Source organism: Podarcis erhardii (genome assembly GCF_964252035.2).
Source record: "Podarcis erhardii genome assembly, chromosome: 1".
NCBI classification, from domain to species: domain Eukaryota; kingdom Metazoa; phylum Chordata; class Lepidosauria; order Squamata; family Lacertidae; genus Podarcis; species Podarcis erhardii.
Genome location: NC_138497.1, coordinates 40625106 through 40651126, shown reverse-complemented (window position 1 = coordinate 40651126; position 26021 = coordinate 40625106). Strand labels below are relative to the sequence as shown.

The 26021-nt window shown below is 41.2% G+C and overlaps 1 long non-coding RNA gene across 1 annotated transcript; it reads right to left on the bottom strand.

Moving 5' to 3' along the window:
• Window positions 1–15728: 15728 nt before the first annotated feature.
• On the bottom strand, window positions 15729–22900 carry LOC309345052. The gene is made up of 3 exons (XR_014157986.1): window positions 20990–22900; window positions 18549–19928; window positions 15729–17847 (listed from the first exon to the last, which is right to left on the bottom strand). It is a non-coding gene; the product is annotated as an uncharacterized lncRNA (long non-coding RNA).
• Window positions 22901–26021: the final 3121 nt, after the last annotated feature.

The following is a 26021-nucleotide window of genomic DNA, read 5'->3' as shown; positions in this document are numbered from 1 at the left end:
CTGCTTGGTGATTTGACATCAGTGCATCAACAATTAAAAAGTGGCATGCAAATATTGTAGGTTTTTGGTTGCTGGGTTTTTGTTGTTGTTGTTTTAAGGTCTTGAAAGTTTTTTTTTGTCATGATTTATGAAAACAGTGGGTTTGGCAGAGAAATTGGAAGGGAGGGCATCCTCGGAACGTGGTCTTTACATAGCTTAAGTAAACTGCTAGTTATAGTGGAATGTCACAGCCTACCACATTCAGTGCCAGCCTCTGATCTGCTTTCCATAGACAGCAAAGAAACAAAGAAAAACAGCCCTTACTGTGGATAGCGAAGAATGTTTGAAAAGAAAAAGAGACCTCAAATGTGCCCCCAGGAATTATAAAGCTGTCAGTTACAACCAGAAAACAATACAAAGGCTTCAACAAATAATTTATAAAGAGGAACTACAAAATATATTGAAACACACAGTAATAATAAGATTGTTCCTCTCTCTGTCTTGGGTTTTTTTTAAAAAAAAAAAATTCATTGCTTTTTGAAACAGTATAAATAAAGTTGGGAAATTAGGGCAAACCAATCAGCTACTATTACAAAACCTTGTTACAAAACCTTATATGCAGGTAGCTTAGTAGCCAAAAGATGGGTAAATCATAGGTCTGAGTGGAATTATTCAATCTGGGCGGGAGAGCTCAGTTATTGAAGCATGTGGCCTTTAAGAAAGTGAATTTATGGATGGTAGCTTAAACTGATGTTTGAAAATCAGAGGTGTTAATATTTACACCTTTATTCATTATGGCAAGGAAAAGATTAATGAAGAATTAAACATCCACATCTCTTTGCTCCTCCATCAAGCAAAGTAATCCCTAGTTGAACATTAACTCAACCTGACAATAATAGGGAGAAACTCCTCTCCCCTACATCTAGCATGCGAAAGAAATGCAACCCCATCTGATTGCCAGATTAATATATTTATGCTAATGTAACTATTGCTAATGAATTAAACCAGTGATTTTATTACTATTATTCAAGAGAGTTAATATGTCTTGAGGCAGAGGTAAACAATAGTATTAAGCAATGATGTTAATAATGAATATGCTGTATAACACCTCTTCAGCTCCTTCAGGTTTGCAACAGTTCTGTGATTAGGCTGTGTTGCTAATGATTTGCCTCAAATATAGCTGATCAGGTAAAAACCTACGTATGTATATGTTAAAGAATTACTATCTGAAGAGCGAAAGAGGCACAGCTCGGGCTGTAAGAGCTTCCACATCAAACGCTCTTCATTGTCATGAAAACCTCCCACCTAAATGTTGCGAGTCTCCCATAATTATGAAGACTAGCAACCAAATATAGAAAATATGACCAAATATAGGTTCTCATTCTGAAATTCTATATGAATTTAATGGCAGGTTTAAAATATATAAACATGTGGATAGATTCTCTCAAGCACAAGGGGAGACACAGCATGCCTCTCAAAGTAAGTTGCTGGTTCAATGGAATAGTGTGGATAGGTTCCAATTCTGCTTGCAGGCTTCCCAGGCATCTGGTTGGCCACTGTGGGACAATGGAGGTGGGACTAAATAGACTTTTGTTCTGATACAGGAGGGCTCTTTTTATGTGCTCTCTTAATTACTCTGCCCAGTTTCCTGTGCTGCCCATTATGCATGGAACCCTCACTCAGACCAAAACCCCTCACCAAAACCTACTTTTCATATGAAACACTGATCTTTAATTGAAATGAAGCCCAAGAATGTTTGAGTACATTTCCCCACATCCATCCCTAGGTAAGCTTGCATCGGGTTATATCCAGTTAAGTTCAACTCAGAGTAAACCCATTATAATAAATGTTAGCCGTGTTCATTCATTTCCATGGCTGAGCATAACTACACTGGATATTTGGAAGCACCTCAAGAAAAGGACCTGCCTACTTCTTAAAAATACCATATACCTAAATCATGTGTATAAGGTATCGATGAATTATAAACACACAGGCATATTCTGCTTCAATTGCCACAGTTGAAGCATCATTTGGAAATCACTGTATACATGAACATTGCAGTGGCATCTATCCGTGCAGTGTCAGCCCTTGTGTTACGTTTTCCAACATGAAACCATGCCAGCTGGAAAGGATTACATATGGGAAAGCAGTAGCCATCTTGCAAATGTGAAATCACGAGCATGGTGCAGGCTTCAAATTCGATATCAAATTATACATCTAATTTATTTTCTCCTCTGAAGTAAATAAAGAAACATAGTGCATGGTAGTATTTTCTTCCAGATTTAGGAATTCCACCTGAATGCATCCCATGGGGGTGAGAGACACTTACTGGAATACATGGCATGTTTCATCCAATTCTGGGAAGTGGCCAAGGGAAACATGGCTGTTCTAGGGTGCTTGGAGACGTCTGTACTGGCCGCAGCTTGATAGCAGAAATAGATGGACATGTTATCCCCACAACATCTTCCAAGGTTCCCAAGATACCCCATGACTCTGAATCCATCACACGTGTGTAATAACATTCGGTGCTTCCGTTCCGTACTGTGCCACCCATGGTCTATGCAAGAGCACCAACTCCTATCATTATCCAGGTCTGGCAGGTTCTGAAGGCAATGGATGACTGTAATAAAACACCAAGGTTTGTGTCCCAGGACAACCAAGAATTATTCAGAAATCCAGGATCTAATTCAGACGTGGAATTTCTGTTTCCTGGTCTTCTGTCCCTAAGTCTTTCAACATGCATTTCCCTTTCAGCAGCAGTCAATGATGTAAAACAGGGAAAACACACATCATAATCAGAACAAACAATAAGTAAAACTAGATGCCACCAAGGGAGAAGAGGAAATTCAACTTATGGGTGCCATGTTCTTTATAACATGTCATTCTGCCTAGAAATGGGCACACATGCACATATATTTACATATATATTTCTGGCACAGAAATAGATCATTACATTTCTTATACATCCGTGTAATCCTTTTTCATGTTTTCCGAATGTTTGAATCATTCACTGCGTACATTTATTTCACCTAACGCTTGCCTCAACATTCCTCAGTCACAATCTGGAAGGTACTGTATACCTTTTCTGGATATCACAAAGGTGAAATCTATTCTAAATGACAATTATTATTTTTTCCTTTAAAACTCATATGGAAGAAGTAGCTGTGTGCCAAATTACAGGACATGGTTTGAATCAAATCTCTCCACCTAAGGAGTCTTCCCACCTCTTTGGGTATTTGCATGTATCTTCTAAATCTATTTTAATGAGCTCTGTATAACCTAGCGCACATACCTCTTGAGCCTGATGAACGAGTAATTACTATTTTGATTCCCAGGAGAGGCCTTTGAAAACCCATCTTGTCACAGAAGTTATGGGCATAATATTTTAATTGTGGATAGGATTGTATTGAGATATTGCTCAGGTTGAATGTTTTCCCCAATATAGTGATGTTCTAAATGCCTCAGTCTATGAACTCATATTCCCCCCATATTTTACAGGTGCTGTAAAAACAAAGAGATGTTTGCTACAAGGAAATTTGAGTTTCTTACGCAAAATGCAGGGAAACTTTTAACAATTCTTTCATTCATTGACAATAAGTAACCACAGTGACACTGAGATCAGTACTCAACACTCCATTTCTAAACATCTACATGTTTATATACAAGGTGGTCTGTGGTTTAGTTCCTAGCTGCTACAGTCAATACATTTGTATGTTAGCAAGAACAGGCCAACCAGTTTTTTGTTTTATTTTTAAGTTCTGACGTATCTTACTGCTTTTGAATTTGCCACAAGCATGGGAGAGGAGTCTTTTCAACCCTCTAAAAACCAGTACAACTTTACTCATTTGCCATATCCCAATGTGCCCAGAAACTGAAACAATCTTGCTAATTGCTGCACATACCTCATTATAAATGTCACGTCTGTGTAGCTTTTCCGTACAGAGCAGCAGTGGTCAGCAGCAATGACCGCCTCCTGCATCACTGCAGCTTCCCAGTGCTCCCAGTGCCACATCCACCTCACCACCACCTTGCCCCTCCCTCTCTCCGTCCTGATGAACAGCAGTGACACTGGCGGCAGGAGGTCAGGCAAACACCACTGGCCCACCAGCTGCTAGCACAGAGATCATCTATGCTTGCAGTATTATTACTCCATCCATCCAAATGATCTGGGCACCATTACTGCCCTAAGTCTTCTATATTCACCTGGGGGGATAGTAGAGTTTGTAAAAAAACAAAACAAACAAAAAACACCTCCCTTCTCTTCCATGTAATGAAAAGTATTAGGCTAAACAAGCAGAACTCAATCCTGTTCTGTAACGGGCATGATTTGTTTCAGAATGCCTGGGTATGGGCTATCACAAAAATAATTAATCATTGTATTCACCCTATTCTACTCCTATTTGTTTGGCCCTAGGTTTCAGAACGCTTTGGCAAACTTTAGCTTCAGCAAACTTCAACAAACAGCAGAGCACTCATGATGGACCAAAGTAGATGACCCAAGACTTGAAAACTGCAACTCTGTGATATTTTATGGAAGCTGCTTGGAACTTTAGCTAAAACATGGGGGCACTTGTGAGAACTTGGCATCTTTGGGTGACAGGAACCTGATGATAAAGTTAAAGAATTAGATGATGATATAGATGATAGATAGATAGATAGATAGATAGATAGATAGATAGATAGATAGATGATGATAGATGATAGATGATAGATGATAGATGATAGATGATAGATAGATAGATAGATAGATAGATAGATAGATAGATAGATAGATAGATAGATGATAGATAGATATGCTAAAGAACTGCTGAGAAAACAGAGGTCCCAGGTGCACTTTACCCTAATTAGACTATGGACACCCATAATCTACATCTTATGTTGGTTTGCCTACGTATATAGCAAATTTAATGTAAAAGACGGAAAATTCTGCTTTGTCCCCTGATCAGTATAAAAATGTAGAGAGAAACATTCCGACATTCTTAACTTGTGCTTTCTGCCTGCTCTGGCTGGGTAACTATGAACTTGATTCCGAAATCCTAGTTATGTGAGGAAATGTGGAAAATTAGGCTATGCTATGGGAATTATAAATTCTGTTAGATAACTATATGGCTGAAGACAAGAGACCAAAACTTAAGTCAGAGTAGGAAACAGCAAGTTTAAGATTCTCATTCAAATTCCACTTGGTTTATTGCTTTGTCAATGAAATTATAATACTATAATTGCTGATCTCATGCAATTTTAATCTATATTATTTTTCATTATGGTATTGTATTCCTTTATGTTGTTACGTTTTGCTTCAGCAGCCAGAATGACAACATCTTCCATATGAAGATACTATGCCCTGAATAGGTTGTAGGTTTTGCGTCTCCTCCTCCTTTGCGTGGGTAATACTAGAGAGGAGTCCATGGTTGTGGTGCATGTTGGCACCAATAATATGGGCAGGCCTGTGCAAAGTTGGGGGCAGCCAGGTACATTTGCCCCGATCCTTGGAGTGCTAACTCTCCCTGCTAGGCACCGGCTGCTTTTTTGTTTGAATTTATAACTTTATTCTAACAGAACTCCTTCCCCGGACCTCAGACAAGCTTTGCACAGGCCTTAACATGGGGATATGTAGTTGTGCGGTCCCTGACACACACAAAATAGGTACTTAGGTAGGAGGTTGACCTCTGAAACCATTTGACCCAGGAACTTCCAGAAGAGTGTGTCTTGTTTGAAACAAAACATTTTGGTCTGCCCTGATGTACAGACTGTTGTGTAAAAAAAATTGTGATGAAAATTTTGCTAGGCAGAAAACATATTGTGCCCTTCAGGTAGCGTAGCTGATTCATAGCAGCCACCTTAGATTCAGAGACACTTGACAGATGGATGAATACAAATATCCCCCACGTATACCTGCACAGAAAGCTCTGCTAACGTAAAGGTCGCAAGGGAAAGAGGAATCCAGAACATCACATTGATGGTGGGTCCTCATGTTAGAATGAATCTGTAATGCATGATCAGCACACTGCAATGTCCCAAAACCGTATTGACAAATCATATTGTCAAGCTATACATTACAATGAATGGTCTCAAGTAGAATGCTTGTATTTCTATGTGAAGGCTGACAATCCTGGATAAATTTTATGAAAGTCTGAAAATATACATTTCTTTGGGGCATTTGTTTTCTTTCAAACTTACCTCCTACACACAACTGTTGAGAGGGTAAGACCCGGCATCAGCACCCAGTATAGCAGGGAATTTGCCAGGGGGCTGCATGTGCCCCAGCAGGATCCAACAGGACTCAACACATACACACAGAGTGCCCACTTCTGTCTTGGTAGCCAGCAGTGCCACCCCTGCAATCTCCACTCCCCTTCTAGGCTTGCCTATTAGTGGGCTTACTTGTTGGCTAAAGCACCACTGCCATGGGTTAACCCTGCTCATTAGTCGCCATGAGGGACAGGCAGCTGCAGGAGCAGGAGCACTATCCTGCTGTGGGTCCAAAATCTGGAGCCAGGCCTGGTTAAGACACACAGTGAGGGCCTCTGATATTTATTGTATGGTATAGGCAGGTTGATATGTGTGAAGACAGTCCTGTTTAGGACTTTGAAGATCATCCTCAGCACTTCGGATTGGTGCAATATATTTCTTATTCACATCTATATCTTTCCTTTCTTCCTCATGGAACCCAGGGTGGCATGCATGTGGTTTCCAGGCTGTTGCCCAGCCAGACACCAACCAGGTCCAGACATCGCTGTGGGACAATATAGATGTAATGGGATTTGACTCCCCAGCACCAACCAGGACCTGGGCAGTCACATAACAGTTATGCACCAGCTGAAGTTTCCAAACCAACCTTAAAGGAACTTCTACATATAGGGCATCATAGTATGTATGTATGTATGCATGTATGTATGTATGTGTATGTATGTATGTATTTAGGCTGGATGTCACAACCATGTGTATAGCAGAGGCAGGATCTGTTCTCTCCAGATAGTTTCACTTGTTGGCACACCAGCCTAACTTGCAAATATGTGCCCCTAGCTACAAGCACCACCTGAGCATCCCTAAGTTTTCATTGTATTTTTTTCCCCAGGACTAAAAATAGACTAAGAGCAGTAAGGTAAAGGTAAAGGGACCCCTGACCGTTAGGTCCAGTCGCGGATGACTATAGGGTTGCAGCACTCATCTCACTTTATTGGCCGAGGGAGCTGGCGTACAGCTTCCGGGTCATGTGGCCAGCATGACTAAGCCGCTTCTGGTGAACCAGAGCAGCACACGGAAACGCTGTTTACCTTCCTGCCAGAATGGTACCTATTTATCTACTTGCACTTAGACATGCTTTCGAACTGTTAGGTTGGCAGGAGCTGGGACCAAACAACGGGAGCTCACCCCGTTGCAGGGATTCGAACCGCCGACCTTCTGATCGGTAAGAACTAGGCTCTGTGGTTTAACCCACAGTGCCACCCGCATAAGGAGTAGCTAATCTTAAACTAACTAATTCTGAGTTTGTATCTAAGGATGCATTCATAATATTCATGTTATCAGAAGTGAGTTGTGTGGGTTTTGTTCATTTGTTTGTGTGTGTGTCTGTGTTTGTTTGCTTGCTTTTTTTGGAGTTTTAAATTTTTATTTTTTAAAAAAATTGTACATTCTTTACATCAGAGGATTTTACAACCAAAATAAACCATAATACAAACAAGAACATGACTTTGCTTTTCATTCATGTTTTCTCCTTCTTTTAACTCCTTTGCTTGCTTGCTTGCTTGCTTGCTTGCTTGCTTGCTTGCTTGCTTGCTTGCTTGCTTTATGTACCACCTTTCAATAAGTTCTGCAAGTCCTCCATCCACAGCATGCTATTAGTGCTCTTCTGAATGTGGGCCAATATGTTGAAACTAAATCTAGATAAGACAGAGGTATCTAGGTAATGGGCTCTCAGGTCTGCTCTAGATGGGGTTGCACTCCCTTGAAAACGCAGGTGTGTAGCTCAGGTGCTCCTAGAACCAACTTTGTCATGTGAGTCCCAGGTAGTTTTCGTAGGTATGGCTGCCTTGTGTCAGCTCCAGCTATTTGCCAGCTGCAGCTTTTCCTGGACAGAGATAGGCCTAGCTGGAGTTAACCATGTTTTTGTAACTTCTGGATTGGACTGTTGTAATGCATGTACATGCAGCTGACCTTGAAAATAGTTCAGAGCTTGCAGTTGTTGGAAAATGTGGAGGCCTGGAAACTAATAGGCATGGCTGGTCAACCATATTTAACCCCTGTTTTGAAAGAACAGCACTGGCTTCCAATAATCTTCTGAGATTCAAGGTTTTCATGCTGATTTGAGGACCAAATAGCTGAGAAAACATCTCATTTCATATTGTTATTAGCCACCCCTATCTCTGACAAGTGATAGCAAGAGATTCCCCAGGTCTTAGAACTTAAGCAAGATTGTGTTTCCATTGGGAAATCAAGGCACAGAAGACACTAGCATCTTTAAGAAATATAGTTTATTTTACACATATTCACACCTTAAGCCTTCAATGGAGCAAGTGCAGAACATTACACTCCAAGGGTGTCTCTCATTGCTCTTCTCATGGCTTCACCAAGCTTTGGGTCATGGCTATTGGTCTCTCAGCGCAGTCTCTCCCAGCCAACACGCATGGAGTTCTGCCTGCTTCCTGATCCTTCTTCCCAGAACCCCCTACTCCCAAAACCTCTGTTGTAAAACAACAACCTCTCTTCCTGAAGTGACATCACTCACGCATGTTACCCTGACAACCTCCCTCTGTGCCTGCCAAAGCCTTCTGCCTGGTTGATGACTTCCACTGAGGGGCTATGGCTGGCCATCAGCACCATTGTTTCTTCAACAACTCACCATTACCAGGCTGGCCTCACAGGGAAGTTAGCTGGTGTTATTCCCAACCCTTGCTAAATTCAGGGATTTATGAGTTTGCTCAAATTTATGACCCTTCAAATTTATTCAGGGATTCATGAGTTTGCTCAAATACTGACCCTTCACTGAATGTAGAGATTATGGGGGTTCTGCCCCTCCAAAAATCATAACAATATGAACCTGCCCTTGCATAAATGCTTGCCCACAAGTGAGGCCCACAATGTGGGGGTAAATGGAAGGATCTCCTTTGTGGTAGCCCCACACTTACAGAGTTACCTCCATACTGAGGTGTACTATGCATCAACATTGCAAGTAAAAGCACATCTCTTTGCCCAGGCAAAGAGGGCTGAAATTGTTGATTTAAAATATTGTCCTGTGCACTTTTATTAATGGCTTAGTTGTGGTTAATGTATTTGTGTCAAAATATTTTTAATTGGTGGCTTTAATGTTATGTGTATTTCCTGCTCTAGGACTGTCTGCTGAAGAACAGATTGTACTAAATGCTTGAAATAAATACATAATAAACAGTGCTAATATAAGGAACAAAGAGTGAATTTGGTGAAAAAGGTAGTTCGGACAAAGAGATTTGTATAATAAAAATGCTATGAAGTCTGCATGAGATGTAATGAAATAAGGAGTATTTAACTGCTTTCATGAAGTGCAGCCATTTCATACCTAAACATCTTCATAATATCCCTTTTATTGCTAAGCTTCCACAGGTGGAATGCACTGAAAATAAAACTTTCTGCACTTTCAAGCAAATTTCAGTTTGACCTTTTAAGATATTCCTTGAAAATTTTAACCACTTTTCCTCTCACAGAGCACTTCAAAAGATGTGTTAGTAATTGTACATGAGCAAGAATGAATGTGAAGAGCATTCAGGCAGCTAATATGAGTGCATTTGAAAAGGCTTTGTATTGTAAACCCAAAATAATTCTGGAATGACAACTACAGTTTCTTCTCCAGCCTAAGGAACCTCTTATAGTATGAAAAGAATAATTTCACAAGCCTGCCTTTGCCTGACAAAGATGTCTTGGCTCATTTTTATAGGATCCAGTCTAAGGAATATTTTTTTAACCCCCTTGCTGTACTTATTACAGGGCTTGTCTTTAGATTATTAGCAGCAAAGGGTTCAGACTGTGTAAGCTTTAAGCTCTGTTTTCTCCAGTAGATGTCACTTGCAGTACATAATAATTTATGTAAAGAAATAAGTGAACATAGTGTTTGGTTCTTTTGCATTTGAAAGCCATAGTTAAAAAGCTGTATGGTGTCTTATACAGGCAGTAAATTTGGGCATTTGAATTCTGTAAATACCAAGAACTGAAGCAAAATCGTTTATTTTCAGTTTGATCTGAGGGAGATTATGACTAGATCTGCTTTAGCTAGAAAAACAAAACAGAAAACAAACAGACTCACTTGAAATATGGCATCTGGGCTAAAAGATACCTAATCAAAAACAAATTTGGAGAACCAATCCAATGCAAGTATTCTATTTTGACCGATTTAAGAGCCATCCTATATACTAATAGCATACTCATTCACTGAGTGTGAATCCTTATGTAGTATAAACAACACACATTGTGCATGGATGATCAGGTTGGCGGGGGGGGGGGCAAGCTTTGCAGATGTACCAAAAGTATTTACAAGAAAAACACTAAGGCTGCTGTCCTACACCTGAGAGTAAGCTCTATTAAGCTCAATGGGACTTCACTTCAAAGCAGACATGGGTTGCACTGTCAGGGCGGGGAACCCCTAAAACAAACCAATGTGGACTGAACGTGCTCAGTGGGCACAGAATGCTAACTATTGTGTTTGAACCAGTTTTAATATTATATTTTAACATTGTTGAATCCAGCAAAATCTGGGACTTTATAGTGAAAGGTGGGTAAGAAATCTAATAAATTGCTCTTGTTCACATGGGGAGAAATGGATTGGCGATGTAATGGAGTATCCTGGGAGAGGGCATGACTTGCCAGCTGCAGGAGAAAATTGAGGGTTTTTGTTGTTGTTTTTAAATTACTCCTCTTTCTAAATGTACTTGACCAGCACTTGAGCTTGAAGCCAAAAAGGATGTACTATTTCCTTGGCACCCTTCCCTTACAGGCAAGATTGAACAGTGGCACATTTCCTGTGGGTGGTAATGGCAAATCATAGGGCTATAAGTCTGTTGAAGAAATTGCTAAAAGAGGAAAACCCAGTGCATCATTCTAAATTTATGGCAGTAAAAAAAAAAAAGGGTACGATCTGATTCAGCATTAAGGCATGCAGCAAGCTTTCTTGGGGCCAACTTACGGGTTCTTCCTTCTGTAGCATTTGCTACATGCAGCTTTGTAGTTTACAGAAGCTTAACTTCTGCCTTCCTGAACCTTGTAGGCTTCCTTTGAGGTGTTGGATATGATTCTTCTAACACACACCCTCATTCTGCTCTACTGAAATTATAAAAAAATATAATCAAGCTGAAAAAAGAAGAGGCTGAGGCAGAGCCCGAGATGCATGAAATACTGCTGCTAGAACATTCTTCAGTAAAATCCTCTGTTTCTCCTCCCATAATCCACCACTAGCATGGCCCTTTGGTTCCTTGAGCTACTGCATGACCCCTGATTGCAGGGAGCCATACAATAGTTGGCTTGTTAGGGTGGAAAAGGTGAAATATCCTCTGCTGCTTCTTATTCCTTGGCAGGAAATTGGAATTGCCAGGGTATTTTTTTTATCGCAGGTCAGACTCCTTCGTTTTTAACAGCTGTGGGGAAAGTAGAAATTCAGTGGATGAAGCTCTTTGAAATATGGCCATGCAGTGATGTGGAAATGAATTCGCCTGCTTAATTTCTATATGTTCCACAGCTGTTAAAAGTAGAGGTGTCTTGTGGACAGTGGGAGAGTTGGCAACCCCAACTGCTAACACTCAGCACTTGGTCTTTATTGGTAACCTGAGGGTTACCTTCTAATTTATGCAGTGCAAAGGTTTGTTGCTATTGTATATGAACTGCAGGCACCCGCAGCCAACCTTGAATCTCTGTTGCATGTACCTGCAGGCTACTAAAATTTGCAAATACTTCTTTGCCGCACACATACATGTTCTACGTGCGCAGGTAGCACATTTTACGTAGCTGAGTAAAAAAAATAAAAAATGATAGCCCTTGGTTCAGAGAAAAAATGGCTGCATTAAGTTTCCTTTGAAGTCAGTGGGATAAACCAATGAATTATGACTAACTTGTCTCATTAATTTGTAGGATTTAGCAAACCTCTTTTGGATTAAGATAAAATTATGTGATACAGCCTCAAGGCATACTGAAAACTTTGTTAGGGCTACTACCATAGGATCTCTGTTAGTGCATCTTGCTAGAAACTGCTAAACTGTTCATATGCCACAGAAAGTATAACTGTGGCTGTCAGAATCAGGCCTAAACGCTTTGTAAATGATTAAACTTTTAAAATGAATTGTTAAGAAAAGAAAAAAACCACGAACAGGTTTTCTGAATTACATATTAGGTCAGTTTCATTTATTATTATTATTTTAATAAAAATAATTATTTTAATCATTATTTTGATAATTTAAATTATTTGTAATTATTATTATTTAAATTATTGTTATTTAAGTAATAATGGTTGATGTGATGGAGCACTACCTTTTCATGCATGTGAAGCAATATTAGCATTTTTGCCATTATGGAGTTGTAAGTTTGTTTCCCTTTTTGGGTAATTATGAGAGTAAACAGTCTTGACCTTCGAAGTAGGATATGCATTGCCACCGCCTTGTGCTTTAACATCTATGGTGAGAACAAGAAATGAGAATATCCTTCTTTTCCCATTTTTTTTCCGCTCCAAAATTTCATTCTGCATCAGAAACCTAGCTTATATAGCCATATTTGTATTGGAAGAAACTGCTAACTACCAATGAAACCAAAAGGTGCACAGGTCAGTTTTTAAATTCTCAAAGAAGAAGAAAATGACTTCAACTTGGTGTGCTTTTAAAAAAAATATAAAGGAACTGGATTCTCATTATGAAAGGCAATGGTCTGGATCCTAAGTGCCCTTTTATTAATGGCAGGGCCTTTGACCTAGTGGAGGCTCCCACTAAGGGTGGGGCAAGGAACCACTAGGTCAGCGGTTCTCAACCTGTGGGTCCCCAAATGTTGTTGGACTACAACTCCCATCATCCCTGAGCTCTGACCTTGCTAGCTAGGGATGGTGGGAGTTGTAGTCCAACAATATCTGGGGACCCACAGGTTGAGAACCGCTGCTCCAGGTGCTTCTCCTGTCATCCCTGACCATTGGCCATGCGGACTGGGGCTGATGGGAGCTGGAATCCAGGAAGATCAGGAGGTCTACAGGTTTCCAAACTCTGCACCAACGTTAAGAGGGGAAGTAATTTTCACTCCCATCTACCTGCAGCTCCTCAGGCTTTCTCCCACAAAGTTCTAGGAGGTCCTCCAACCCTCCAAAGTTATGCAGGAGCTCAGGGCTGCTGGAGCTAGTCAAGGAGGGGGGAATTGCCTCTCTTCCATTAGCAAACACCATTCTGTGAGCAGAATTATTAGAATTTAACCCAATATGTTTTAGAGCGAAGGAACTCCCCATATAAGCTTGGAAATACCAAAAAAAATATATACAGTGGTACCTCGGGTTAAGAACTTAATTCGTTCTGGAGGTCTGTTCTTAACCTGAAACTGTTCTTAACCTGAGGTACCACTTTAGCTAATGGGGCCTCCCGCTGCCGTTGCACAATTTCTGTTCTCATCCTGAAGCAAAGTTCTTAACCTGAGGTACTATTTCTGGGTTAGCGGCGTCTGTAACCTGAAGCATCTGTAACCCGAGGAACCACTGTATTTGAAAGGTTCAGAAGTTTAGTTATCATGAGTAAGATTTTGAAGCTCATGGGCCATAACTGATCTCAGATTTAGCATACATAATCCAAGTCTCCATTTGACTGTGACCTTTAAAAATGATTTGCCCACTTATTTGTTTTTATTACTTGCTTTCTGAATTTTATGTTTACAATCTACCATAATATATGAAGCTATTTAGTTGGTTTTAATGTGATTTGTGCTAAAATGCAGGTGTAATGACACACAGATCCATAGAGATTTTTTGTAGTTTAATATAATAAAATAGGGGGGGAAATGGCAACAGGATACCTCTGAATGGCTTCAGTGACTTCAGTTTTTATCACTTTGGTGGGGGGAAATAGTTTATTCCTCTAAAAGCTGCAATCATGTCTAGATCATGCAATTCCATGTCGTGCTAAAATTAATATACTAAGCAATTAATCTGACATTTCTATAAAATGCTATCAAGTGCCTCAGTGTTGCTGAAAGTCTGGCAACAAAGGAAATATCACAGTGACCTATTTTCACTGTTAGCGCAATTGTTTTTTCAGAGTTCCGCTCTCTAGGAGGAAGAAAATTCTTTGGAGTCACACTGGAATGCCATAGCAATGGGGTGTACTATATCTTTTTAAAAAACAAAACAAAACTTAATAGACTGGGGAAATACTCTTATTTCTTTCACGTTTCTGCAAGCTTTTATAAAGTTGCCATCAATTCCTAGTTAAAAGAAGCAATAACATCCTTGTTCACAAGACCAACTGTGACAAGAGGCGCCAATCTTCTGCTTCCCTTTCGCTCTCACTTCCCAGCCCAGTGAAATGGTTTAGTCTGGAGAATTACAGCAAGATGTGAGGAAAAAGTGAGTCTGGCAATACTTCACTCGAGGGATTAAAATGAAAATAAGAATACAGTGGTTACTTCAGTGTGCCAAATGGTGTGTGCGTGTTTGTGTATGTGTATGTGTGTACTAACAGTGACCTTGATCTTACAGGTCTCTTTAAACTGCAGAAGTAGATATGGTGACTTGTGTCACTGCTGTGGAAAGGAGACTGACCATTGGAAAATGACAGAGCAGACTTTGGCCTATTTTCAAGGTAAGCCTTTCCACTTTTCCTCTGCTGCACATCTGATTTAAAAAAGGGCACACAGTCGATACCATTTTCCTTCTGCCCCGCAGCAGCCCAGTGGACTTTTGCCTTATATGTGCAGAATTTGGTTACAGGAGTTGGCGGGACATGTCTACGTTGAGTCTTACATTTTCTCCAGGTAAGTGTAATCTGATATTACTCCAGTGAGGAAATGCGGTGCCTCAATTTCAACGGCATGCTGTAATTATTGTCAACTATATTCTTTCACACCACTTTCCCCCTTCCCAGACTTCATGCTAGAAATAGCTATTGTGTGAATGATAAACCTTGACTTGGAGAACAAACCCCTCACACCACCTTGTCAGGTTAGAGCTATATATATAAATCCATTCATGCATGTGCCCACGATATTAAATAATGTTTCAGCAACCATTTGTTGTGAAAATCAATTCCTTCCCTGAAGATGTGAGTGAAATCTCTCGTGCTTATTTTTCTCTTCGTAAAGAGCAGCCTTTTGTTTGGTCATAGTCCAGAACTGACAAACAGGAGTTGTTTTCCGTTAAAAAAAATATAATAAAATCTGTTTGGAATTTTAACATGGAGCACAGAAGTATCTTTTGGTGTTATGGAAGCGCAGGAGACATTTCAGCTTCTGACAGGCCCATCTTGGGGATTGCTGAAGAGGACACAAGGTTATCCTTTTCCAAAGTTATTTGACATCCGGGTTTACCCTTCTGCAATGTTTTGACATGGGTTAATTGTCAACCTCACCCATGTAGGTGGATACTATTAAGCACAGTGTTACATGAAGTCACATGATTCTCTTGTTTAAAGAACCAAGTACCACTTCCAAGTTACTTTGGTTTTGGTGTCAATGTTTAGGATTATTTTATTTGACTTAGTAGAAAGACTTTATTACTCCAACAACAACAAAAAGGCCAAACAAAAGAACAAGAAAACAAATCCTGGATACCAAGCAACTGAGGAAAAAAAGGCATCACATTACAATTTCTCGTTTTTAGTAATAGTAATAATATTAAAATCTAAAAATGTAAGCCTGCTGTTGTACATTAGAGTCCTGTTTTAAGCAGTATTCTCTTCTAATTCTGTGGGCTCATCGGTATTTTAAACTACGGTATTTGAAATGTCCAGTACGATTCGCAAAATAATACACAAGTGTCAATACTTTATTCCTCCTGAAAAGCAAGCCAATATGAAATAGCTTTGATTTAAATGGGAGACTTGGCTGCCTTTCAAGGTATCTTCCTGTACTCAAGCAGCCTGCACCAAATACTGGCAACCCACTGGACTGTCATACTCTAGAAAATATTGCATAGATCATCTTCAAGAGACATACTTTCATGACAGTCCCTTGATTAGCATGCGGACCACATAACTGAAGTTATCTTAAAGGAATTGCACGTTTTTATTTTTGCATTTTACTGTACGGTTGTGGAACTCAATGCAGTCCACTCTGGGTGCAGCAGTCAGAAAAAGAGAGGTCACTGCAGAGTAAAATAAAGCCCCATTTTCCTGCCTTGGTAGAGCAAAGAGTTGAATGTAGACATAGGAAATAAATACAGACCCCCATTCCCTGTAATGTCTTTGAATGTGTGCTGAAGATGGGAGGGTGAATCCTCCTATGCAGTGGACTGGATTAAACCTCTGGCGTATTATTGAAAATTGGTTTGTAATGGTGGGGAAGTATTAGTATTACAAGCAAAGGCAATACAAGATTTGGGTAGTCAACTTTAAAGTTTTTACTGAATTTTAAAAAAAACACCTGATCAGATGGCAGGTTTCCAACAGCAGACTGAAGTGGAAAGAATACAAAAGATATTGATGCTGCTTTATTTACCACATATACAATATTTTATTTTTCTCTTGTGACACAGAAATTGTAACCACAATTTACAAGTGTATGCTCACTCAAACTGCTATTGATTTTGGTGATGTGTTCCCCGGATATTATCTTGCCTTAACCTCATTCATAAAACTGTTTTGAATTATTTCAGTCTGTCAATTATTTTGACTGCTAAATAGTCAACTCAAATTTGCACTTACCTTTTTTGCACTTGTTCTTATTGGCAGAAAGTCTCTATATTTGCCTCTGTTTGCAGATTAAACAACAAATGCACATGGTAAACTAACCCTAACCCTATTGGCTCCATTTGTTCTATTTTTTCAGCCAATAGATGCATCAGGACTCTGCTTGCTAGATTACATATATTTTTGATCTTAAACACATTTGCATTCACATGTGGATTCCAGCAGAAGTTATTTCACCTAAGTGTTGTTAAGATTTCTATCCTGATGAGAATCCTTTCCAAAATTTACCATGAATAGGTTAACCCGCATAATACAAAATGATGATGCTGATAATCTGTAATTGAAGAGACAGTTAATTTATACCTCCTGCTGTTTCAAAACAGTCCAGTGGGACACAGAATGTCAAAGTCTACTTTAACTGCGAGCTTGGGGAACTGTTGTGGTTTAGATTAGATGTTTTGTGACCCAAACAAATTGATTTCTGTGCTGTCTTACCAAACTAGTATGGTACTTTTTTACTACATTTTTATCCTGCTTTTCAGGAGCTGCTCAAAGCTGCTCACTTCAATAAAAACAAAAGAAGGAGAGAGGGGGTGTGAGGCCCTGCCATTAGCCTTGGAGACGGAGAAAGACAAGATACACAAGTGAGGGGGAGGGGGGGAGAGATAGAGAATGCAGATCTGTTCTTCAAAACAATGTGGTGAGCCTTATGTCCAGTTCAAACCAGGTTGATCTTCCTTGTCGGTGTTTTTGACTATTGTTCCTTCATTTAATGGATGGAGCCAGAGTGTCCTTTCCCTTTGCTTCTATTCTAGAGCATCCTTTCAGGCAAGGAGAGGGCACGTGAGACTCCTGAAGCTACTTCTCCTTTGGCAGATGGATGGAGGCAATGTGGTCCCTCCCTTTGCTGTGATGTTTTTCCTGGGAGACAGAGGAACCAGCTTCCCAATGGCCCTTAGTCCCCTGGCCAATGGCAGAGTGTGCTCACATCTTTCAATTCTGCCGTGTGTGTGTGTGTGTGTGTGTCCTTCTGCAAGTTCAAAAGAACCTGAAAGCTGAAGGAACATTCTTTCACCTCTGGTGGACATGCCCTAAGGTGAAGGCCTTCTGGGAAATGATATATAATGAGCTGAAAAAGGTATTTAAGTATACCTTCACTAAGAAACCAGAGGCCTTCCTTTTGGGTATTGTCGGCCAGAAGGTGCTAAAGAAGGACCGAACATTTTTTATGTATGCAACAACGGCAGCAAGGATACTCATTGCAAAAAACTGGAAAACTCAAGATCTACCCACACTGGAAGAGTGGCAGATGCAGCTGATGGACTATATGCAACTGGCCGAGATGACTGGCAGAATCCGAGACCTGGGAGAAGAGAGGATTGAGGAAGACTAGAAGAAATTTAAGATGTATTTACAAAAACATTGTAATTTGGTTGAATGTTAAGAAGGATGCTAGATTATAAAAAATTGGCCACCACTAAATTAGATTTTGAATTTGATGATAAGTGAGATTAAAGAAAACATAAATTTTATGGAGAATTGCTAGATTATACTTAAATGAGAGAATATAAGATCGTAAACAAGTTGATAATTTGCTTGGAAAAACCTTTTAACCATGTAAATGGGAGCGGGAGACGTGAGGGAGTCCAAAGAAGTGATGAAACTACGTTGTGATAGAAGTAAGATTGTTTATTATTGGTGCATTTATATTTAAAAACTCTAATAAATATTTATAATAAAAAAAAGAACCTGAAAGCTGACTGAGCTAGAACCTTTTCTTTATCATGTGATAGCTCTCCACCCTACCTTAGCTTTTGAAAAAGATATACCATGGGGAAGCATGGAAAAAAATTAACTCCACCCCGTCTCCAGTCTGACATGCAACCATTTCTTTACTGTGTCAAGATTCAGCTGCAAGGGTAGATACACTGTGCCTCAGGCTCTGTTCATGGCTCACATCATTAAACCAAATCACTTTTTGGCCTGATTATCCTATTATTTCTGCCATCTCGTATATATCTTTATTATCATTCCTATAAGTATAACCTATGATGGCCAAGGGGGGTGGGGACCTACAATATGTTTCAAAAAGGAGAAAACATTTGATTTCAGCATCTACCTACCATTACAAAATGCATGTTTTTAGGAGGGGTTTATTTCCCAACAAGTTCCCAAGAGTGCAAAAAATGCAAAAAAAAATTATAATAAAATGGGGAAGGGTGGTGGTAAAAAAAATATTATTCTATACATTCCCAAGTATTGATTGGGAATTTTGCTTTGGCAAAGTTATCTGAGTTTCCCTGATGTGGGTATAGAACTTACTCTGTGCTCAAAGCTTGGATATATGTGGTAGATCCCATGTCATTATGAACAGTTTTCTTGTTCTAGAAGTGAAAGAGTTCATTGTCTTCCCAAAGTTTCCAACCCATCCAATATCAGGAGAGGATTGATTTGTTTCCATTTACCTGGTACAGCAAGGCAAAGTGTGTGTGTGTGTGTGTGTGTGTGTGTGTGTGTGTGTGTGTGTAAGAGAGAAAGAGAGAGAGAAAGTATCAGAATAATCTGTCTCTTAGCAAACATGCAAAGAACATAAATGATAACACAGAATATACAATAAATAAACAGCTAGAACATAATAATGAACACTTTCTACATGAAATTATACATGAATATTTCTCACAAAGCTTGTAGGTCAAGACAGTGACTGATACAATTAGGATGTACAATACCTCAGTTACCAGAATTTGTTGTGGTATCCACACACTATTTTAATGATAACTAATCCATTGTGGGTATGATACGGCTGGAGACAAACATTCCATTAATTTTGGTGAGTTAAACATGTGTTTTCAGTGGAAGAGATGGAGTCAAAAATCCTTAATTTGTCTGAGATTTGTGAACCGAAATCCTACTTTCAGGAAGGCTAATCAATAAATTCCCAGAGGTTCAGGAGCAGCAACTCATGAGAGGGTCTCCTTGGTGATGACCTCAAGAATATGGAACACCTTCTCAACAGAGTTGCATCTGGCACCATATCTTTACAGCTGTTGTTGTTGTTGTTGTTGTTGTTAAAGACACACCTCTTGAACTTGACCTTTGACAAATTAAGAATTGTTTTTGGTGTCCTCCCTGCAATGTATTGCAAAGATTATTGATTTTGTTGTGAGGTGAGGTTTTTTTTTAAAAAAAAAAACTGTTTTAATTGTGCTTTTATCTGTCCTGGTAAGTTAAATGTAATTCTGAACTTTTTCTTTTTTTTTTTTAGGAATAAGTCCCATTGAATTCTGTGGGGCTTCTTAGTAGACATGTATAGGGTGGCACCTAAAAGCCCATTCAGGTGTGGGCTTAAATCTCCCTTTGGAATTAATGGGATTTAAAAATACTGAATATTAAGTATTTCTATAAATATAGATATATTTATGTGTGGTTCAGCAAACTTTACAGTTTAGCCAAGATCATGCTGCTCAACAGCTCAGCTGCTGTGAATCAAAAGGTTAGATTTAAGTTCCTCAGTCACCCAAGGAACAGTATTATCCAGTATGACACAAGCCTAGATATGTTGTCTTATAATTGCCATATAGCCTAGAGGTGAGAATATAGGACAAACACTTGTGATGTTTTTGTTTCCACACTGCTTATGCCCATGTATACTTCTCTAGGCACTTCGATCAGAGCAATGATAAACAATGAAATTAGCATGGTAATTATTGCAAATGCATTGATAGATATCATAAGAAGTTTGCATATGTCATTTTATATCAAATGTGTTACCATTATTTCATACATAATGATGAATGAGCTTATTACCATTTATATAGCACTTAGCCATGCAAAGTGTGTAACAGTTTTCGGCTGCAGACTTCATATGCTAACATCAGTGGGAGTTTTTTTGCAGAGTTCAGTGTAAGGTTTCATCCAACATTTTGTTTGCCCTGTTTTGTCTGGCACTATTTAAAAAGAAATAACCGTGTTCCAGTAGACCCAAGCGGTAAGGTCTTTCCTGGACTGTATCACTTTATCTTATGGGTGTGTAGAAGGTGGGTTGCATGTAGAATCTTCCCCAAAGATAGAAGTCTTACTGATGTGCTAGTTTTCTCCTGACTAAAACTTGACTACGGCTGCAATTGTACACACACTGACCTAAGAATAGCCCCCATTTAAAACTGTATACATACAGTAAGAGGACTTACCAGGGATTGAATGCCAGTATAAGCATCTGGCATCTTCAGAATCCAATATGAGTGGCATTGTTCTCTGTGGGCTAGTAGATAGATAAACTGTTAAGATTTGACACCAGAGCCAAGGATTCACTGGGAGTTCTTAGACAAGTCAGTCTCCCTTTCTGTAAAACAGGAATTTTTAAGGTCTCCTTGACAGGATTTTGTAAGGAACCACATTGTAGAAATGTCTGGTATTAATTATCTAAACCTACCTTTGCAGAAGCTCATTGTTCTCCAGGTTTTGTTATGTATCTTCTGTGCAGTCCCACTCAATATTGGATATAATATTGGAAATAAGTTTCCCATTAAATATGTCCCTGGCATTTAGGTGAAAGAGTAAATATAGAAGGAAATGTTGAGTGTGAAGAAAAGTTGATTGTCATATAATCTCTTCTCTCTGGCCACAGGTCTAAGGCACTTAGGAAAGCCCCAATCAACATGCCAGCTCTGCTCAGTAGACATCTGGCCAGGTGTTCTCCTGGTGTCTCTTAGAATGGCACTGTCTTGCTTCTTCAGTGGCTCTGATAATACACGTGATACACACAAGGCTGCTGTAGTACTGCTGAAATCTCCCTGAAGTCAATGTGATTTAAACAGGCTTACAGCCTGCAGGATTGCACCTGAAGAGATTACAGCTTGATTTTGTACACATTACATGGAAGTAATTCTCACTTAAATCAATAGGAAAGCTTTTCCAGGAAGCTCTCAGGACGGCTGGGCATTCCGATTCCACATATGTGGATGCAAGCCCCACTGAAATCAGTGCAGCAGACTTCGGAGAAAATATGTTTGGGGGCAGACACCCACCGACACACACACACACACACACAGAGAGAGAGAGAGAGAGAGAGAGAGAGAGAGAGAGAGAGAGAGAGAGAGAGAGAGAGAGAGAGAGATGTCTGCCTTCCCCATTTCCCAGAGAGCTGGCTATGATGTGGCACTGTATCATTATTTAAACACCTTAGAAAATGGCATACATTTGACTTAGCTTCTTGATCCCAGATTTCTATAGAGGAATCTGAAACGATTTTTTTCTAAGCCCATCAAAAGTTGTTGCGCTCTCCCCTCCTGCCTCAGCATCCCTGAACTGCTCTTCTCTAATATGTAGCCGGGAAAGTCTCAGGTCGAAACTTTGATGGAAGAATCACACTGCCGGGCTGGGCTGTGGCGGGGGGGGGTGGGGTGTGGAGGGACCCCTGAATAACTTAACTGCGGAGGACAACGAAGCATATGTTTATAGGTAGTGAAGAAAGAAGAATCCCCGAATCTGTATTAATTATCCTACAGAGGTAACAGGGTTGCAACGATTCTCAGTTCTGACTAACACCAGCAGATAGCAGCAAATGTGAGAGCTCCCAGACATTATTGAGAGCTGCTGCTGGCTTGTTTTGTTTGCAAAAAAAGAGTAAATGTGGTTGGGAGGGATGGGGGGGGGTCTCGCTTCCTACCCACCCGCTTCGCTGCTCGCTAGCGTTAGATAGGGTCGTGTTTCTCCCGTTCCTCCTTAACGGGAGTGGAGGAAACTTTTAACAGGACGGGCAAAAACTACCTCGTGAGAGAGAGAGGAGATCCCGCAGCCCGGCTGGCGAAAGGGAAAAGTTCACGGCAGGGTTTCCCCGCCTCCCCCGCGCCGCGTGTTTATCTGAGGACACAGTCCTGCCATCCGGAGTCATTAGGAAGGTGGGGCGCCGCGACGAGGCACTAAAGCACCTTTGCCTTGTCGGGGGGGAGGAGGGACTTTGTACTTTAATCGCTGAGTAAATAAAGAAGGGAAAGGGCACACACAGAGAGAGAGACTTGCCCAAGTGAGCGGATGGTCTCGTTGCGCCTGTTCCTAGAAAGAAGGAAAGGAAGGTTGGAAGAGTGTGGAATCGCTTGCTTTTGAAAGCAAGCAATCGCTTGCTTTCGATAGAGATCTGAGATCTGGCCCCAAAACCCAAAATCTCTTCTAGTCAGTGTAACCTGTGAGGACCAAATAAAAATGTTTCTTCTTACGGGCTTTGTTTACTGAAAGAGAGGAAACAGACCGTGTGTGTGTGTGTGTGTGTTGGTGGGGGGGTTTTTTGGTTTTGGTTTTATAAAAAAACAAAACAATAACGCAGTGCATCCTACTCCTGGACAATATTGTGCCGAGGTACGAAACACGGGAGTTAAGGCGCTAGTCCTCTAGGCGCCAGCCTCCTGCGCAGATGCACCAGGCACAATTCGTCTCTGTTGTTCCGAGAAGGCAAGCTTTGCTTTCCTGAAACGAGGTGCCCGTCCATGGAGTTTGTCAGGGATCATAAAGCGTGCATCGATTATTCAAAGAGCCATCGATTACCCCAGAATGCTTACTGCAGCAATGGGAAAGGTTAAAAAGGAAACTGACCTCCTGCCTACGTGACACAAAGTCATTAGGTAAATGAGGTATTCATACAGGTTAGAATCAAGGTCAGGCGGATTTTATTGGGGGAGATTAAACGCAGCCTTGAGCTTCGGAGTGCGGGGAGGAAGGGGGGGTCAGTAAATCGGATCCTAAATCCCAACAAAAGCAAACACGTCTGCCCCCACTTCCAGGTTTCATTTGGAAGGGGTTGGAATTTGCTTGCTTTTGTTCTGCCTCCCAAATACACACAAAAGTAATATCTGCCGGTGCTGAACAGCCTTCAGCGAGGGACTTCGGTGAACTGATGCGACCCTCCGGATTTGCTCCTTTGGGGCGGGGGCTTCTGGTCAGCCCTCTTCTCCCCCCCCCCCATCCCATTATCATGTCGGGTTTTTCTTTTTTTAAGAATTAAAGATGCGGGCGATGATGTCGAGGAACACCCCGGCGCGCCCCCTGCCTCACTCTCTCCTCCCCTCCCATCGATAGGAATCCGTCAGATTAAGGAGAAAGGAGTGAGGAGAGAGATATGTATTTATGCACATATTTATCCCCTCTAATTAGATAAATTAATCCTCTTATGGCTAAAAGGTAAAGTCGGAGGCATCCCTTTGATGTTTAATAGCGTCATTTGTGGCCAACATTCCAGCTGATTAAGGCGTAATTGTTGTTAAATGCTTTCCGAGCGCGCGAGGGAAGGAGGCGCCGGGCTCGGAAAGGAACGAAATTCGGGCGCCGAGGGGACGAGGCTCGACGGATAGGAACTCCGGACCCTCACCTTTCTCCAGCTCCTTAACATGGGCCTTTGGGCTTATTGCTCCATGCTAAGGCAGCGGAGCTCCTCGGCCATCCTGTCCCTTTTTCGTGGGGAAGTTTGCATCAACCCACATCGTCTTCTGGGTGCGTCCCGTCGCACTTTTTTTTACAGGGACAGCGGAATCCTCTCCTTGCCTCCAGCAGGGGAGACACGCCGGCCGCTAGCAGCAGCAAGACGCCCCTCGGCGCATAGGGCATCTTGGTCGCGCGTACGGTGGGTTCCTGGAAGCCACCACGAACCGCGGAAACCCTCTCCTGGAGGGGGGAAGCCCAAGTCAACAAGGTCCGCCATGGGGCCAGAGCCTCCGCGCCCCCAATCCACTCGCCTTACTTCTCAATTTACAGGCGGGAGAGAGTTGGAGGTCCCTTTCCAAGACTTATCACAGGCTAGTTGGGATGGAGAGGAATCTTAGATGATTAATAATAATAATAATAATAATAATAATAATTAATGCTGTCCTCGCTAGTGCAAGCATCCAGCCAGGTGAGTCTGGAGGAAACTGCGGGGCATCCGCAGAGCAACCTAGGTTTAAGGGATTGGGGGGGGGGGTGAGTCCAGGTGTTTGTTTGTTTTTACACATTTTCGCCTCGCGAAGCGGCTCTGCAAGAAAATGCGAGAGAGAAGTTAACCAAGAATTTGTGGCTACTGTTCTTTTCAAACTTTGTGAGCGTGACCTTTTAGGCGTCCTAGAAATCCAGGGGTTTCCTAAGGATGGCCCCGATTTGCCTCTGGCCCTCCAAAATCCAACAATGTAAGTTTACTCGCCTTGCTCCTGTCCTGCTCGTTTCAAAAGAGAGGACTGAGGCGCTCATTTGACCATCGCGAGGGGCATTTAAATCCATAAACACAGAGATCAAAAGGCAGCTGTTTATTCTTTTTATGCCTTGCGGCTACTGGGACCGAAGTATCTGTGCGCCTTTCTCGCGTCCAGGCTTCATACAGGTGCGCCTGTTTGGACCGACCCGCCTGGCTTATTTGCCCCAATCTCTTCTTCCTCCGAAACAAGCCTGTTATTTCAAAATCGGTTCGGATGTTTATCCGGAATCGAAATTCGGCAGAGACCGAATAAGTGACTAGGAGCGTAGCCCGAAGTGCAGACTCAATTAAGCGCAGCCACTTCGAATTGAGGCGCGTTCCGGTTGCTGACTTCGGCGGGGTATGACGGAACGATCCTAAACCTGTTTACTGAGGAGTAAATCCGGCTCTCTTCCGCTGATCTTACTCCTTAGGGGAGCGAGAGTAGGCAAGAAAGCGAGAAGTGGCAGGGATCATACCAGTTGAAATGGGGACTGAATCGGGATGGGCTTTATTTAATCAGGTCGGAAAGGCAAGGGCGACACGGCAGATCCCTTTTGCAAGTTAGGCGAGGCGACCCAGGAAGGGAAAGAGGCGGAGGGGGGCTTGATGTAATTGTGCGGGATCTCTACTTCTGCTTCAGCAAAGGAGCCCTGAATCCTTTGATTAAACTGACAGTCGCCCCCCCCCGCCTGCTTTCTTTCTAGAGATGGGGAAAGGCGTGTGGGAGTTGGTTTGGGGTGGGGGTGGGAAGAGGAAAACTGGAGGGGGGTTTTATGCAAATGAGCAGCTCTGAAATGTATTACAAATCCACTGTAATAAACCTGACAGTTTTGACAGTATTGACAACATAAATATATGTTGGAACGCTGCACTTTCAGACACTTAAACCGATGAAGCAATAAAAAGATTCGACTACAATATTTCAAATAATCGACATTGATGTTTTGATACATCATTTTTATACCTCCGATCGATACCCCCCATCCCCACCCCCAACTGCTCTGTGACCGGTCAATTTTAAGTAA